At 53.5% G+C, this 15,839-nt stretch overlaps 1 long non-coding RNA gene across 1 annotated transcript; it reads right to left on the bottom strand.

The window, feature by feature from the left end:
- Window positions 1-670: 670 nt before the first annotated feature.
- Window positions 671-12,582, bottom strand: LOC309820876. The gene is made up of 3 exons (XR_014296554.1): window positions 12,484-12,582; window positions 1,793-1,860; window positions 671-815 (listed from the first exon to the last, which is right to left on the bottom strand). It is a non-coding gene; the product is annotated as an uncharacterized lncRNA (long non-coding RNA).
- Window positions 12,583-15,839: the final 3,257 nt, after the last annotated feature.

The raw sequence follows: 15,839 nt of genomic DNA, 5'->3' as shown, positions 1-15,839 counted from the left end.
ACTTGCTCCTCCAGGAAGCTCTGAGCTTCTGGGATTCTGATATAACCGTCACTCATTCGTCTTGACTATTTTTAATGGTCCTGTGAGCTGAGCGTGGGCCCTGGCTCTTCACAGAACCCTCAGGCCCAGCATGTCTCAAACAAAGCTATCTTCCTTGGCAAACTCCTCTTCCTCCTTTAAAACCCATCTCAAATGATCCATTCTCTGGGTAGTCCTCTTGGACCTCTCAGGAAGAGTCCTGGTCTCCTATTTAGCCCTGTCTCCCTCTCTGGCTAAGTCATTGAAACAGCAGGGAAGGGGGCAGGGCACAACCTTTGAAAGAATGACATAGCCCGCAGACATGACATAAACTGACTAGAACCAGATGGCTCCAGGATGGCAGACAAGTCAACTTCCACTAGACCTTGAGCCTCAGTATACACTCACTGTTAACACATCAGCAAGCTAAATGACACTATAGGCACCGTGACAGTTCCAAGACCTACCATAAGGATCAAAAAGTGGGCGGTGGCCCAATTCTTGGAAATCCCCGCCCTTTCCTCTAATAGCTGAATACTCCTCCCACTCATTAGCCTATAAAATTACCCACCCCTATAAAAACTGATAACCCCATACCCTGGTGCCTTTCTCACCTGATATGGTGTGTGATCTCAGTAGGAAGACTGTGGGTTTTGGCCGGGTTCGAGTCCAAGTGTCAGTCTGGGTTTAGGCTGGGTTCGAGTCCCAGCACGTGGTTTCAAGTCCCAATCTGAGGTGTACGGTTTCATCATGATCTCTAACTTTTTCGTCCCAAGACCGGGGGCTTCTTGAGGGTCCTGGCATTGCCCAGCATGAGGCAAACACATGGGGGAAGCAGAGAGTGTCTGAATGAATGAATTTATGAATAAAAGTAAATTCATTAAGTTTCTCTCTGGCACACTTGTTTTGGGTGGGGGGGATGTGAAGTAGAAAAGAAGAGCTTTATTGCTTTGCCAGGGAAAAGGGGGAAGCAGCAGGCTCGTGCCCCTCAAAACTGTGTGTCCCAACCCAGGAGGGTTTGGCAATGGTTCAAGGGCAGGGTTGCTGATAAGGATTAATCCTCCTTTAATCTGGTCTCAGGTGGTCTTTTCTGGAGTGAAGAATGCTAACATTTTCCATTTGTTGGGGGTTTTAGTTCTGGTCTCAGGATTTAACAAAGCTCAGGTTCTTGATGTCTCGTCACAAAGAATTCAGTGAGAGACAAAGTGATAGGTAAGAAGTGGATTTATTTAGAGAGAAACACACTCGACAGAGTGTGGGCCATCTCAGAAGGTGAGAGCAGCCTGGCACACTCTAATTTATCCATCAACCCCACCCCCCACCCCGCCTGAAGATTTCCTTTCCCATATGTAGGCAGAGCCTTTGGTCTCCTGTCCAGATCCCTTTCCCAGGCTTCCCTGGACTCCCTCAATGTCATTTTGTCTGGAAAGGTGGTATCTGTGCTGTGTTCCAGCCCTGCATTTGAAGATCTATCTTCCAGCGCAGCATGAAAATGCCAGATTAGACCCAAGGCAGAACTTACCAATTCAGTAAACACTTATTGTCTCACCTCAGAGAGGCGCCCTCTGGAGTCCAACTCCTGGGTTTAAATCCCAACTCCATCACTCCCTGGCTGTGTGCCCTCCATACCTAAGGTCTCAGTTTCCTCAGTTATAAAGGGGGCATCTGAGCAACTCACTAGGTTGTGCAGGTGTGAAGGGAGTTCTCGGCACCTGGTACCTAGTGGGTATTCAACAAGTATTTGTTGAATGAATATGTGAACCCCAGCACTTACCTAAGATTGCCTCAGGATGTCTGTGCTCATCTGGGGTCTCCTCGCTCTCCCCTCTGGCACCTGAAACACTGTGGGGTAGTCAGTGGATTCTATTAGGCCCCTCGAGCTCCAAGCAACCCCACCCAGCAATTGCCTGGGAGCAAGAAGAGAGTAGTTTCCCATTTTATCTAGAGTCACAAATGGGTGCTGGTGCTGGGGACAGAGGCTCCTTCCCTGATCCATGAGGCCATTTCCCCAACGTGCCCATCACTGTCTTTGCACACTGCCTGGCCAAGGTCTCTCCAGCCAGGTGTCTCCCCAAAATGGGGCTCAGATCCCACTCCACAGGTTCTGCTGTGTGACCTTGGGAAAGAAGCTTGACCTCTCTGAGCTTCAAAGTAAAATGGGAATTAACCCTATGTAAAAGTGTGGTTGGGATTTTAACCTCAAACATGCTGAGCACGGTCCTGCCTCAGGACCTTTGCACAGGTTGTTTCCTCTGCCTGATTCTCCAGATTTCTACACAACTCCCTCCTCCTCCCCCTTCTTGTCTTTGCTCAAATGTCCCCTTCTCAGGAACACCTCCTCAGGACACACCATCGCACTGGCAGCCCTGATCCCCCACCCTAGCCTACTTTTTCTTTCTTCCACAGCACTTTTCACCTCCTAAAATAAAAACTTAAAAACTGGGGCTTCCCTGGTGGTGCAGTGGTTAGGAACCCATCTGCCCGTGCAGGGGACACGGGTTCGAGCCTTGGTCTGGGGAGATCCCACATGCCGCGGAACAACTAAGCCCGTGTGCCACAACCACTGAGCCTGCGCTCTAGAGCCCATGAGCCACAAGTACTGAGCCTGTGTGCCACAACTACTGAAGCCCGCGCGCCTAGAGCCCGTGCTCCACAATAAGAGAAGCCACCGCAGTGAGAAGTCGGCACACCGCAGCAAAGAGTAGCCCCCGCTCGCCGCAACTAGAGAAAGCCCGCGCACAGCAACGAAGACTCAACGCAGCCAAAAATAAATAAATAAATAAATTTAAAAAACCTTAAAAAATGTACTGCTTCTCATCTACCTTCCTCACCAGAATACAGGCTCCATGCAATAAGTCTTATTCATCATTTTATCCCCAGCCCCTAGAACTGTGCTTGGTGCGGAGTAGGCGCTCAGTAAATGTGTGTTGAATGAATGAATGAACAAACGAATGCTGGGATGCCACAGCATCTGAAAAAATATTGACTCTTGGGACTTCCCTGGAGGTCTGGTGGTTAGGACTCCGTGCTTCCATTGCAGGGGGCACGGGTTCGATCCCTGGTCGGGGAACTAAGATCCCGGAAGTTGCATGGCGTGGCCAAAATATATATATATTGACTCGCAGAATGAATTTATACATTCATTCATTCGAGCCAATATTTACTGTGCTTCTCCTGTGTGCCAGGCACCTCCCGGGAGCGGGGACACAGTGGTGAACAGGCACGGGATACCTCAATGTCTCTGCCACTCTGGGACCCACATGCTTGAGGGGGAACAAACACTAAATAAAAACCTCGGTGAAGAGATACAAGGGGATGAATGCCACGGGAGGAAATGAGGTTGGGTGGCGGGTATGGATTTTGAGGTCTGGATGACACTTAAGCTGGGATGTGAATGGCACAGAGGAGCCATCATGGCTGAGCTTGTGAGGGAAAGATCCCCAGGGAGGGAACAGCAGGTGCAAAAACCCTGAGGTGGGAATGAGCTGGTGGAGTCCGAGCAGCTGGGGACCCTGTCTGCGGGTGGCACAGAGCCTATCTTGTTTCCATGGCGTCCCTGGGTTAGCTGCCAGCCTCAGCAGGTGGTTCACCATCTGGAGGGTTTTTGGAGACCCAAAAAGGCAAATCATCATCTTGAGAGGAGACTGTGAACTGAAAAATGATGCAAGAATGAACTGAATCCTAGAAGGCCATTTTCCTGAGCTGAGTCCAGAGTGGACCACAAGAAAGGAGCGTTCCCAGGTGAACCTGGCAGATCCCTGAGCTCCGAGGACAGGAAAAAACTCAAGAGCTGCGGTAGAAAGCCCAAGTCACCAAAAATAAGACCAGAGATGTCACAACATTCTCTTCGGTGACACTGGGGGCCAGAGACCCACAGATGCTGGAAGACAAGGGTGTGCCTGGGACCCTAACTTCTGGCTAAGAGACACGCTCATTCAGAATCCCATGAAAATTTAGAGGGTGATTCACCCCCTACCCCATCTGCAGTTTAGAGTCTAAATCAGTTTTCAATCAGGGGTTATTCTGCTCCCACGGGATACTTACTGGGCAATGTCTAGAGACATTTCTGGTTATCATGATTGGGGCAGGGTGGAGATATGGGACTGCTAATGGCATCGAGCAGGTAGAGGCCAGAGATGCTGCTTAAATTAACATCCTATAGGGCACAGGACGGCCCCATGACAGAAGATGATCCAGCATTTTCAAGACTGAGAAATCCTGGTCTAAATAAACACAGAAACCAGAACAGAGAACTCAAAAGGAGGAAGGATCCAGAGAGGAGAATGAGGGACTGAACAAAGAAGCCTGATATAGGTTTAGTTAAGTTCATTAGACGGAGTGTTTATTACTATTTAAATAGAAAATCAAACCTAAATGGCCAAGGATCTGTTGGCTGGGAATGTGTTTACTGCCAAACAAGAGCTCCAAAACAAAGAAAGATACCTCAACAAATAGGAATATTTACAACTCAGCCAAACCTGGACATTGGGGAGGGGGAAGGTGTGAGAAGCGGTAAAATGACTAAATGGGTCATATCACTGGGATCAGGGTATCTGGGCGAAATAGAAGCTCTTGGGAGTGGTCATTTGGTTTTAATTAAATCCATTAACGCCTGTTCTTTTCCTTGCATTTTCTTTCTTGTTTATTTGTAAGATCCCTTTGCATATGAAACACTTAATCTTTGTTGGCTACCTGCATTCCCAACTTTTTCTTGCCAGGTCTCTGGTTTCTTTAAATGGAGGGATCTTACAGCGACTTCACCCTCCCAACCCCCATAAGGCTCCTGACTGGGGTCTGAGAGCTCAAGTTGGGGGTGGAGGGGATGGAGGCTCACGTCCCCTTCCCCTTACACTAGACCTCTATTAATGCATCCCAGATCCCCTTCCCTTTTCCAGCCACCAAGGCTACCTCCACCCCTAACTCATGGCCCCTTAGAACTTCAAGCGGCAAATGTTTCCAAACTCACAACATCCCACATCCAGACTGGCATAAAAAAGAAACTCCAGGCCCCGCTTTCAGCCAGGCTGAAAGTGCTGGGGATTTACTGGTCCAGGATACCTTGCTGGGTGTCTCAGTGGGCTGTATCCCAGGTAGTCCCCAGCCTCTCCTCACAGGCCTTACTTTCTAAATGGGCTGGGACCTCACACCTACTGTGGGAAAAGCTGAGGCTTACGGGCTCCACTTAGCCAAGGAAGTGGGAAGCCTCTTGGTATTACTTCCTCCTAAGCGACTGTGCGGCAGCTCTGGGGACTTTGCTGGTGGGGCTGTATGGCTGGTGAGAAGTTCCTCTCAGGTCTGCTTTCGATTCCCTGACCCCACACAAGACTCTCCTGTCTACCCTCTCCAGTTCTGGAAGGATTGGGCTTGTGGAAGCCCAAATAGCTGCTCACTCTGAAGTTTGTGGGGTCTGAATAACTCTGGAGGAATCCCCACCCCCATTTCATAGCTGGAGAAATGAAGCTCAGAGAGTCGTCTCAAGGTGGCCCAGTGGGTGACTCACCTTACCACAGAAATCCACATTATCTCCAAGTCCTTCAGCTCTGAGAAGGGTCTCAGTGGCTCTTATCTCAAAACACATATATGAAAACTATTCATTCGTTCAACAAATAGGTTCTGGAGGAATTGAGAAGCCTCAACCCTGGGCCTGGCCCCCAGAAGCCCTCAATCTGGGGGAGACAAGTCCAGACACCTGTGGGATCAGGGATGGGCCAGAAGAATGGATCAGGATATTGAAGCTGAGGTTTTGAAGGATGCATATGAGTTCACCAAGGGGAGTTCAGGTAGCAAAGAGAGCAAATGCAAAAGCAAGGAAGGGAAAGAAAACAAAGCCTATTGAAGGAATCATGTGTAGTTTATTTTGCTGAAAAGCAGAATTTGGAGAGGGGTTGATTTCTGAGGCTAAGAGGTGGGGCCAGACCCTGTAAAGACCTTGACTTGGGAGTCTATTTCCTCATTAGCACATGGAAGTGCTGAGAATACTCCCTGCCCCACAGACACACAATGGGTCACTCTGTATTGAGTATTAAAGGGCTTGGCATACGTTGACTATGCGATGACAACCTCAGTGACCTTGGTTCATTGTCCTGGCTCCTTTAAGTGCCCCCACTTACAGATGGGGATACTGAGGCTCAGCATAAAGCAGGAGTGTCTATGAACATGTACGAATCCAACCGTTTTACTTGTTGCACTGACTTGTGGGCCATAGAGTATTTACTAAGCACCTACTGTATGCAGGGTGCAGGGGATATAGCCATGGCCAAGCCAGCCCTTCTTTTATGATATTAATACATGAGGAAGTGATTTGTTTAGTCGCAGCTGCGATAAATGCTGTTGAAGAAGGAGGGATCCCTGGCAGGGGAGGGACCTTACCAGCCTGGGGACATCCTGAAAGATGAAGGGAAATCACCTGGGCAGAGCCCCAGGGGACAGGCATTCTAGGCAGAGGGCACAGCAAGTGCAAAGGCCCTGAGGTGGGCACAAATATAGGTTATCAAAGGGAGAGAGAGGAGGCGGTGTGGTTGGAGAAGTGGAGGAGGAGGGAGATACAGGCAGGGTTGCCAGATGATGGTGGGGGAGGAACAGGAAATGGGGCAGACCACAAAGCAGCTGTTATGTTGCAGGTGAGGCGCAATGGGGAGCCATGGACGGTGTGTGAGCAGGGGAAGGACAAGATTGAGTTATGCTTTGAAGAAGTCCCCCGCGGGGCCACTGAAGGGGAAAACGCGATCAGGGCAGGAGTTAGAGGCCAGGGCAGCAACCAAGAAGAAGAATTTGGGGACCTGGATAGGGGCTGGCTGGCGGGGTACAGGGACGTGGGTGAGTTCAGCAAATAAGATGAAGGGAGTCATCAATATTTAGAGCCTGGGACTTCCCTGGCGGTCCAGTGGTTAAGACTCCGCACTTCCACTGCAGGCAGCACGGGTTCGACCCCTGGTTGGGGAACTAAGATCCCATATGCAGTGTGGCGTGGCCAAAACAAAAGAAAAAACATTTAGAGCCCGGATGTGGGGGACAGAGAAGGATGGCCCAGGGAGGACAAAATGTGAGAAGTCTCTGAGCCTTTCACGAGGGGACGTTATGGGGCAGCAGGCGACCCAGGCGTGGTGTCTGGGCTAGAGCCTTCGGGACACGATGCCATGGAAACCAGGAAGGTCCATCAGGCATGTGACGGATGAACACATCCATATATTGCTTGCATGTGGCAGGGCCCCCTCCATGCTCCTCCCTACAGACAGTAGTGCCACGGCGTACAGAGTCACAGCAGTGATGTCCGGGCTGACTCTCAGGGCCCATCACCCAGTCCCCCCACTGCAATACCGGCCAATCCTGCTCGGGGCTGTTTGCCCTCCATGCACTGTTGCAACTTCACCATCACTCAGAGCCTGCTTCCTGCAGCGCACACAGCAAAACCACTTGTTTTCGTTGGCTGCAACCCCAAAGCCTCCCCTTGGGGTGCTCTCAATCTCCTTCTCCTCCCGCCCCATGTCCACTGCCCCCTTTCCTCCACTCTTGCCACCCCAGCCTCTTCACAGCTCCTTCAGACACCCGGGCTCAGCCCTGCCACAGGACCTTTGCACCTGCCTTTCCTTCCACCTCGGACGCCCCTCTCTCCCGCTCTACCCCCTGGTTCTCCTTGATCTTCAGGTTTCCGCCCAACATCATCTCCTTAGAGACGCCCCAATCTCCCAGCTAAAACACCCCACCCCGGCTCTGCTTTCCTCTGCTGCTCTCACCACCCTTAGACAAAACTGCTCACTTCCCTCCTGTCCATCTCCCCAGCCTGCCTGGAGCTCCGGAGGTGGGGCCCAGCATCTTGGCCCTCACAGCTCTGTCCCCAGTTGGTGCTCACTGCTGTTCATTGCATGAGGAAAAATGCTAACGATGACTCACATATTGGCTACTTCCTTGAGCCTCACTTCAGGCTAACCCCATTCTAGGCAGGAGCTGCCGCCGTCCCCTACCTGGGACCTTGGGGATGCAGGTGATTCAGTCCTGAGAAGTCAGCAAGCACATCCTCGGAGCCAAGGGGGCAGGACCAAGAGGCACTGAATATTCCTGACTCCGAACAGTCCTAATGTGCTAAAAGGGCCAGATATTCACGGCACTAAAATATTCAGGATGCATTTAATGAGCAAGAAGCACTGAATATTAGTGAAGTGCTGAATATTAATGATCTGTTAAATATGCAGGAGGCACCCAGCATTTATAATATATGAAATACTTATAAGGCAACAATGAATAGTGGCAAGGCACGTTTGTGACGCATGAATGAATATGCATATTATCACAATGAATATGATATGAATGAGGCACTAAACAGCCCTGAAGAGACACCGTCACTGAATAGTCATGATTCGTTGCATATATATACACACAGTACTAAATATTAATAACCCGCTGAATATTAATGAGACACTAGATGTACGGAAGGGGCTGACCCCTTGGCAGAATTAATTAGGGACCCCCGCTGGTGACAGGGCTCTAGTCCCCCAGCCTCTGCCTACACCCCCAAGTGACAGTCAAGGTCTGTCAAGGACCCAGGCACGTATGGCTCCGGGCACCTCTGTCCCCCTCACCTCCCCTGAGGAGGCCAGGAAGGCAGAGAAGCTGAGACACATGGGGAAGTGAGAATGTCACACAATCCAGGTGGCGAGGCCCTACCCGTTAGCACCCTTGGGGGGCCTGGACCAGCCCCCCCCCGTCCCCACCCTGCATTATTTCACGGACAGTGGGGGCTTGCCTGACACTGACTTGGAGGCCTCCATCACATCAAGGCGATTCCCCACACGATGCTCCCAATTTCCAGATGAGGAAACTGAGGCTTGGAGAGGGTGAATCTTGGGTCCCTCTCCAGGCCTGTCAGACACACACCCATGCGACTCCCTCCTTACCCCAGCTCCGGGGACCCCCCAGGCCTGGGTGCTCCCAAACAGCCCAGTCACTGGGGCTCAGTTCTTGAAGCAGGAACGTGAGGGCGGCTCGTTCCCCGCCCTCACCCAGCAGCCGTGAGGACCAAGAGAGCCGATGCTCCTAAGACAGCCACCGTGGCCCCCGGGGAAGGAAGGCCCGACCCGGCTACTGGTCATCTGTGGACTCGGGGCAAGCAGCTGCCCCCCGCCCGCTCCAGGCCTCAGCAGCCTCATCTGCGAGGCTGCCTGGCATCAGCTGCCCACTCACAGTTCACCCCCAGCAGGTGCTAAATAAATACGAGCTCCACCGGGGCTTAAGGTGCTCCTTCGCTCCCCACTGACGCTCCGCTGGGATCTGGATAGGGATGGGGGCCTGGAACATTCTGGGGCTGCCACAAGGAGACGTGAGGGGTGGGGGGCGGTGACAGGAGAACCCCATTTGTGTGTCTAACCCCCTGAGTCCTGGGAAAGGCTAGAGGACTCAGCGGTCACCTTTTCTCCAAGTCACACATATACGAAGTGACAACAACGACCATATCAGTATCGGCGGCAGCAGCTACCGCTATCACTTGCACACTGGTCACTGCTCTGAGCTGAACACCCTCGTCTAGGTTCTGGGCACCCAACCAAGTTGATGGAGACAAACCACCATGTGTGGGGAGCCAATGGGCTAATGGGGAACAGAGGCAGCGAAGGAGACAATTTTCCAGAAAAGCGTAAGTCCCAGGAATGAAGACCCAAGGACGGGAGCCAGGGGTGCTTGCAGGAGAGGGTGCGAACCACTGGCCTGTGGATGGGCCCCCGTGGCTCTCACTGAGCCTCCCAAGGAGGTCCCCTGTTCCAGTTCCCAAGGGGGGCAAGGTAGGCACAGAGAAGGCACCCAACTACCAGAGACCAGGCTGCTGGAATTTGAACACTGACGAGCTGGACCTGTGGGCGATCCCTCTCCCGTTCATACCAGTTTGGCCTTCCAGTAATGAGGGGCTGGTCCCTTTTTACAAGGACCATGAGTTGCTTTTGTAAACAGGATGAAAAAAGAAGAGAAAGCCCAGTAAAGATAATTCGTAAGAAAGCCTCATTATGGGCCAACTCTGCTTTCCATGTGTATAAGTGGGTTTTATGCAAATATACATCCAACATTCACTCTGGTGAACCCCTGGGCGTGGAAGAAAGGGTGGGAGGGGGCAGGGTGACGCACACACACTTTAGACCCTTGAGTCCTCTGTTTCCAGGTCCCAGGGCTCCTAATGGATGACTCATTGGATAAGCCTGCCCTCCCCCACTGCAGGAACTGCCCGGGGTACCTAGGATAGGAAGGATTCTGAGGCTGGACATAGGCCCCTGATTAAATGCCAGCCCTGCCCCCAGCTGAGCCTCAAACGGCATCTCTGGGCTCATTTCCTAGATGGGGAAACTGAGGCTAGGGAGGCAGGCTGTGCATCGCAGTTCAACCTCAGAATCTTCCCATGATCCAGGGCTGATGTGCAAATTGAACCTCTGGGAACCTTCTGGAGGACCTCCACACCTGGTCAGGGCCCTCATCCAGGCTTTGTCGGACACAATTTCTTTCATGCAAAGATAAATATCACCAATGAGCCACACAATCAGGGTTAGAGTTAACATGCGATATCCTGCATGCAGCCTTTCCACCATCAGCTCATCGACACTCCACACTTGCGCTGGGAGGTAGGGCTATGTTAGCCTTATTTTTATTGATGGGGAAACGGAGACACAGAGAGGTCAAGGAACCCATTCAAGGGAGGTCAAGTGGTAGCCCAATCCCTGCCTTTAACCACCACCCGGTGGGACCTCCTGTAGTCTGCTATCTTGGTAGTGAGCTCCCCTATCATGGGGGGCAATCAAGCTGAGCCAGACTCCCATCAGGTGGAGGGACCACAATGGGCATCCTCCCTGGCTCATGGGGGGTGGGGGGCAAGTTATTGCCCCACTCTGGGCCTCAGAGGCTGTTGGCAGGAAGAGAAGACGCTCAGTGATGTCTTATCTCCTCCTCCTGGGCTAACCCAGCCCAGCCCCAGGGTCCCTGGGCCAACAGGCTTGTCTGGATTCCCCAAGCTCTGGCCTGGAGCAGAGAAGCTCTAAGGCCCCTTCTCAGTTCCCCCACACCCAGAGTACCTGGCAGGAATCACTCTCTGCACCCTGGGGGCGAGGGAGAGGGGAAGGGAGGGTGTCCAGGCTGGGCTGGGCAAACGTGAACTGCTCACCTAGGCTGCTAAGAGGTGGGGGCCCAGTGACCTGACGCAGGGGCCACACCTCTTCCTCTGGACTCTTCAGCCCTGTCTGGCATGGTGGCCACCTTGGGAACTGAAAGGGCAGTGGGAGAAAGTGGTAGCCCCAGGGCCAGCCCCAAATCCAGCAAACTTCCTCTGGGCCCTGAATTCCAGATCTGGACAACAGAGAGGCCCTGGCCCCAGGGGGTGGGAGGCGAGGGGAGGGGGGGAGGGAGAGGGGGGAGGGGAGGGCTGGCATAGAGGGTTTGAGGGGAGGAGGATGGGTCCTCAGTTTCCCCATCTGAAAAGTGGCCATGATAAAAAAATCTGACCCAGAGGGAAAGTTGGTCGTGAACCTGGAAAGGTGGCTAATGACGTAACTGTAATATACTTACGGTGATGGCTGACATTCTGTGGGCCCCACTGAGTGGCCATTGCACTTACTGACTTATTTCAGCTTCACCACAGTTCCGTATCATGAGCCCCAGCTGACACATGGCAAAACTGAGGCTCAGAGACCTACAATCACTCACTTGGGGTCTTTCAGTGACCAGAAGCGCCCCCACCATAAGAGCTTCCACTGCCTAACACCTCAGGCATCCTCATGGAAGCCAGGTCATTTTGCTACCTTCCAGAGGGGACACTGAGGTGCATTCAGAGACCAGGAGCAACCAAAAGCAAACAACACAGCCAGGCACTGGCTGAGCAGGGACCGGAATGGATTCCAGAGGAAACTGTGAACTGGGGTGCCCAGGCTGGAACCTGGTCCGGCGCCTGGCAGCGCTGGGGTTCAACAGTGGTTCCCTCAAGCAACAATAATAAACCCAACCTGGGACCCCGGGTGCTGCTCCTGCCTATACGCTCTCAATCAGTATGCTAACAACCTCAACAATAACGATAACAGTAACAGTAACGGCCAGCGCATACAAAGTACCCTCCACTCCTGGGTTCGGATCCCACCCTCTCCTAGGAGGAGGATGGGAGGTGGGGGTCCAGGGTTGCTTCACTGTGTCCACGACTGCGACGGGACATTGTCCAGGATCAGGGATGCCACAGCTCCACATGGCTTCGGTCTCCCCCCATTCCCCAGGCGTGGGTAAGGCTTCCTTCCCGGCCAAGACTGAGCCGGCCTTGGGCCGCAGGAGAATACTATTACCGATGGGTGAAGGCAACAGGGTTCTTGAGACCCGGGGCTCCAGGATCTCCCCGCCTCTTCAGGGTAAACGCGGCAGATACCCGACCCCAGGGACCTGCAGGGGCTTCCCTAGAGCCCCAACTCCGCCCCCCACCAGGGTTCCGTTAGATCCTCCGGGGCCCCCAATACTCACCCCCAGACAGCCGTCCAGCCTCCGACCCCTATCCCTGCAACTCTTGGCTCGTCCTCGCCCTTCCCGGCTTCGCTGCTTCCTGCCTGCCTTCCGCCGGAGCCCCCACTCCCAGCTGGGCCGTTTCTGCAGGGCCCAGTACAAGTTCTCCTGCCGGCCCCTCCCTTCTTCCCTCCCCGGCCCCGCCCCTTCCCCTCCACTGACCGCAGGGCACCACCCAGGCCGCTTCTAGCCTCCCCCGCGCCTATTCCGGCTCATGACCCCACTTGAGTCCCGCCCACAGTCAGGAAGTGAGCTCCCCGCGGCTGGAGGTGTGCAAACAGCGCCTTTTTCGGCACAGGGCCCCGGGCAGGGTTGGTCCAACGTGTGTTGGATGAAGAAATGATTAAAAGAGGGGCAGGAAAAAAAAAAGACGGGCAGGGAGGCAAGTTGAACCCAGTGGCTCTTCAAGAGGTTAGAATGTTTCAGAACCCGATAAGCTATCCTGAGACCCCAGACGTCTGGATGCCGCGAGCTGGCATTTTCAGAAGTCGGATTGGAAGATTCTTGGGATTGGGGCTGGTGAAGATTCGAACCCTGCTGTGTGCTGCGTGAGTCTCTAGAAGTTTCTGGTGTTGACACGTTAGAGTTGGGAGCTCTGGGGAGGGGGAAGATCCAGGTCCACAGGTGTGAGCCAGGTGATGGTTCAAGTCATCCCGTTTCCTCTCCCATCGCGATTTCTTCCCGTGGAGGAAAAGGGGCAGGTTCTGGCTGTGCCTCAGTTTCCTCGTCTGTAAAGTGGAGGAACTAAACCCCGGTTCCTCTAGCTGGGACAGGTCTGGGGGACAAGGTCAGCACAGAGCAACTACATGATGTACACTACAGCGGTTGAAGGGCGATTACATTAAATGTCTGCATCAAATGGGGGCATTCAGGCCTCAGAGGCTCTGGCTCATACACTTTCTTGCGGCGGCAAACCCTTGAACTTTGGAGCCCATTGACGTTTCCTGGGCTTAAGGTCTTCTCCTATCCTACGGGGTCCCCTTGGGTTTCCTGCGTTCATGAGCCCCATAAAAGAGCCGCAGTCAAACACCGGATCTGGTGGGCGTGGCTCCGCCCATCTACCTCCACGTCAGGCAAGGGCCCCTTCCTGTGTCATCTCCCGGGGAACGTGAGGGCCCTGGGAGCTGGGTCACACCCAGCCCTGCTTGCAACGTGGAAACTGAGATCTGCCCGGTCAGAAGTTTGAGTCTGCTATACTGCCAGAGTGGCTTCAAAAGCGTCAGGAGGGCTTCCCTGGTGGCGCAGTGGTTGAGAGTCCGCCTGCCGATGCAGGGGACGCGGGTTCGTGCCCCAGTCCGGGAAGATCCCACATGCCACCCGTGAGCCGTGGCCGCTGAGCCTGCGCGTCCGGAGCCTGTGCTCCGCAACGGGAGAGACCACAGCAGTGAGAGGCCCGCGGGCTGGAGGGAGATGGGGAATGGGGAGTGACAGCTAATGAGAATGGGTTTCCTTTTGGGGTGATGGGAATGTTCTGGAACTAGATAGAGGGGATGGTTGACAACATTGTGATTGGGCCACTGAATTGTTTACTTCAAATAATTAATCTTCTATTATGTGAATGTCACCTCAATTAAAAAATTATCTCAATTAGGCCATTCACCCACTGGGGGTGGCCTCTGGCTGGTCACCTAATTGCTTTGTGCCCCAAATCGAAGTTTTGGGGCATCCCAGGTGTAGGAGACCAGGGCGTTGTAAACCACCAAATGACAACCCACCTGCCTGGGGTTGGCCAGTTAAATGGGGATACCACCTTCCCTCCTGGGACTCACCCTCCCAGGTAGGCACATGTCACACCAGCTCTGAATGTCCGGGCACATAAGAGGCCTCACCCAGAAAGGCCTTCTGTGTTTTAAAGGTTGCCCAGCCTCGCTGGTGACCCAAAGGAAGCAAATGAAAGCCACCAGGAGGTGCCATTTTCCCGTCTCTTATCAGATGGGCCAGAACCCAAACCCAGGTCATGCTCAGAGGCGTGGCAAAGTGTCTCCTCACTCAGTGGCCCACAGCATGGATACGGCACCCTAGCCACTCAGCCTCAGGACCAGCAAAGGGACCGTCTTAGAGGGCTCAAAGCCACTGCGCGTGCATGCACTCATGCACCCGTGTGTGCAAAGACCTGGATGGAGGGGGCAATCCCATAGGCTCAGATGTTTGATTCTAGCTGCTTTATGGGGCCCATGAGCTCAGGGAACCGCAGAGCCCCATAGGGCGAGCGTGGACTATGAACTTGCAGCTGAGGAGCTGAGGGCCGGAAAGGGAAAGGCCCCACCTCCAGTGGCTCCAAAGTCCTAGCTGTTGGAGGCAGTGAAGTGTGTGTGCTGGTGACATCACTGCCTGAAATGCCCCCATTTGCTGCAGAGACCAGTGTAATTGCCCTTCATACAGACGGTGTTGATCGTGTACTTGCTCTGAATGGAGGATGCTCCCCAGACCTCTCCCAACTAGAGAATTTCCCCCCATTTTGCAGAGGAGGAAACTGAGGTACAGCCGGGCCCCTCCCCCCCACACACACCCTGACTTTGGAGGACAGGGTGGGAGGATCAGAGCACACAGGCCAAATCCTGCTTTCTGCTTCCTGAGCTCCATCTGGCCCTGGCTTGGTCCCTGGAATCTGCATGGTCTTCAGGGTCAGGCACCCAGCATACCCACATGTCCACTGGGACCCAGGACTTTCCATCAAGTTCAGACCTGCTCTCCACCACAGCATGCGGATTACCACACCTGTCCTGGGCCCACCTCGGGCTACCCCTTGCACACCTGCACTTAGGACCACCCTCCACCCCAGGACCCCCAATAAATAAAAGAATACCAGCACTTCTGGGGTGCTTATTCTGTACCAGGTACTCTTCAAAGTATGTGAGCTCTTCACAACCACCCAGTGAGGTGGGTTACAAATGAGGCCTGGGGAGGTCAAGTCACTGATTCAGACACGCAGCCACTGGGGGCCAGGCAGGCTCTACACCCACACCTTTTGACTTTGCAGCCTCACGGCTTCTAAGAGCTTTCTCCTGCTCATAGCTGTGTTTCTACAGCCTGGCATACAGTAGGTGCTCAATCAGTGTTTGTGGACTAATTGCTTTCTCACAGAACTCACAACTCACCATCCTTCTGCCTGGCATGCCCATATCCAGCCTGCAAACTCCTACTCAAACTTCAAAGCCCCATTTATAATGCCTTCTGCTTAGGAAGTCTTTCTGGCATCCCCCTCTAGGTTCCTCTGGCCCTCGTTCTCTTCCACCAGCCCACGGGACTGGAGGGGTCCATGGGGCTGGGGGTGTTCACGTCTGGCTTTTTCTCCCCCAGTATCGCCCCGCACGGGC

The sequence above is a fragment of the Grampus griseus genome (genome assembly GCF_964374135.1).
Source record: "Grampus griseus genome assembly, chromosome: 3".
Taxonomy (NCBI): Eukaryota; Metazoa; Chordata; class Mammalia; order Artiodactyla; family Delphinidae; genus Grampus; species Grampus griseus.
Note: the sequence above shows the minus strand (reverse complement) of the source record. Positions and strands in the feature narration are given on the sequence as shown.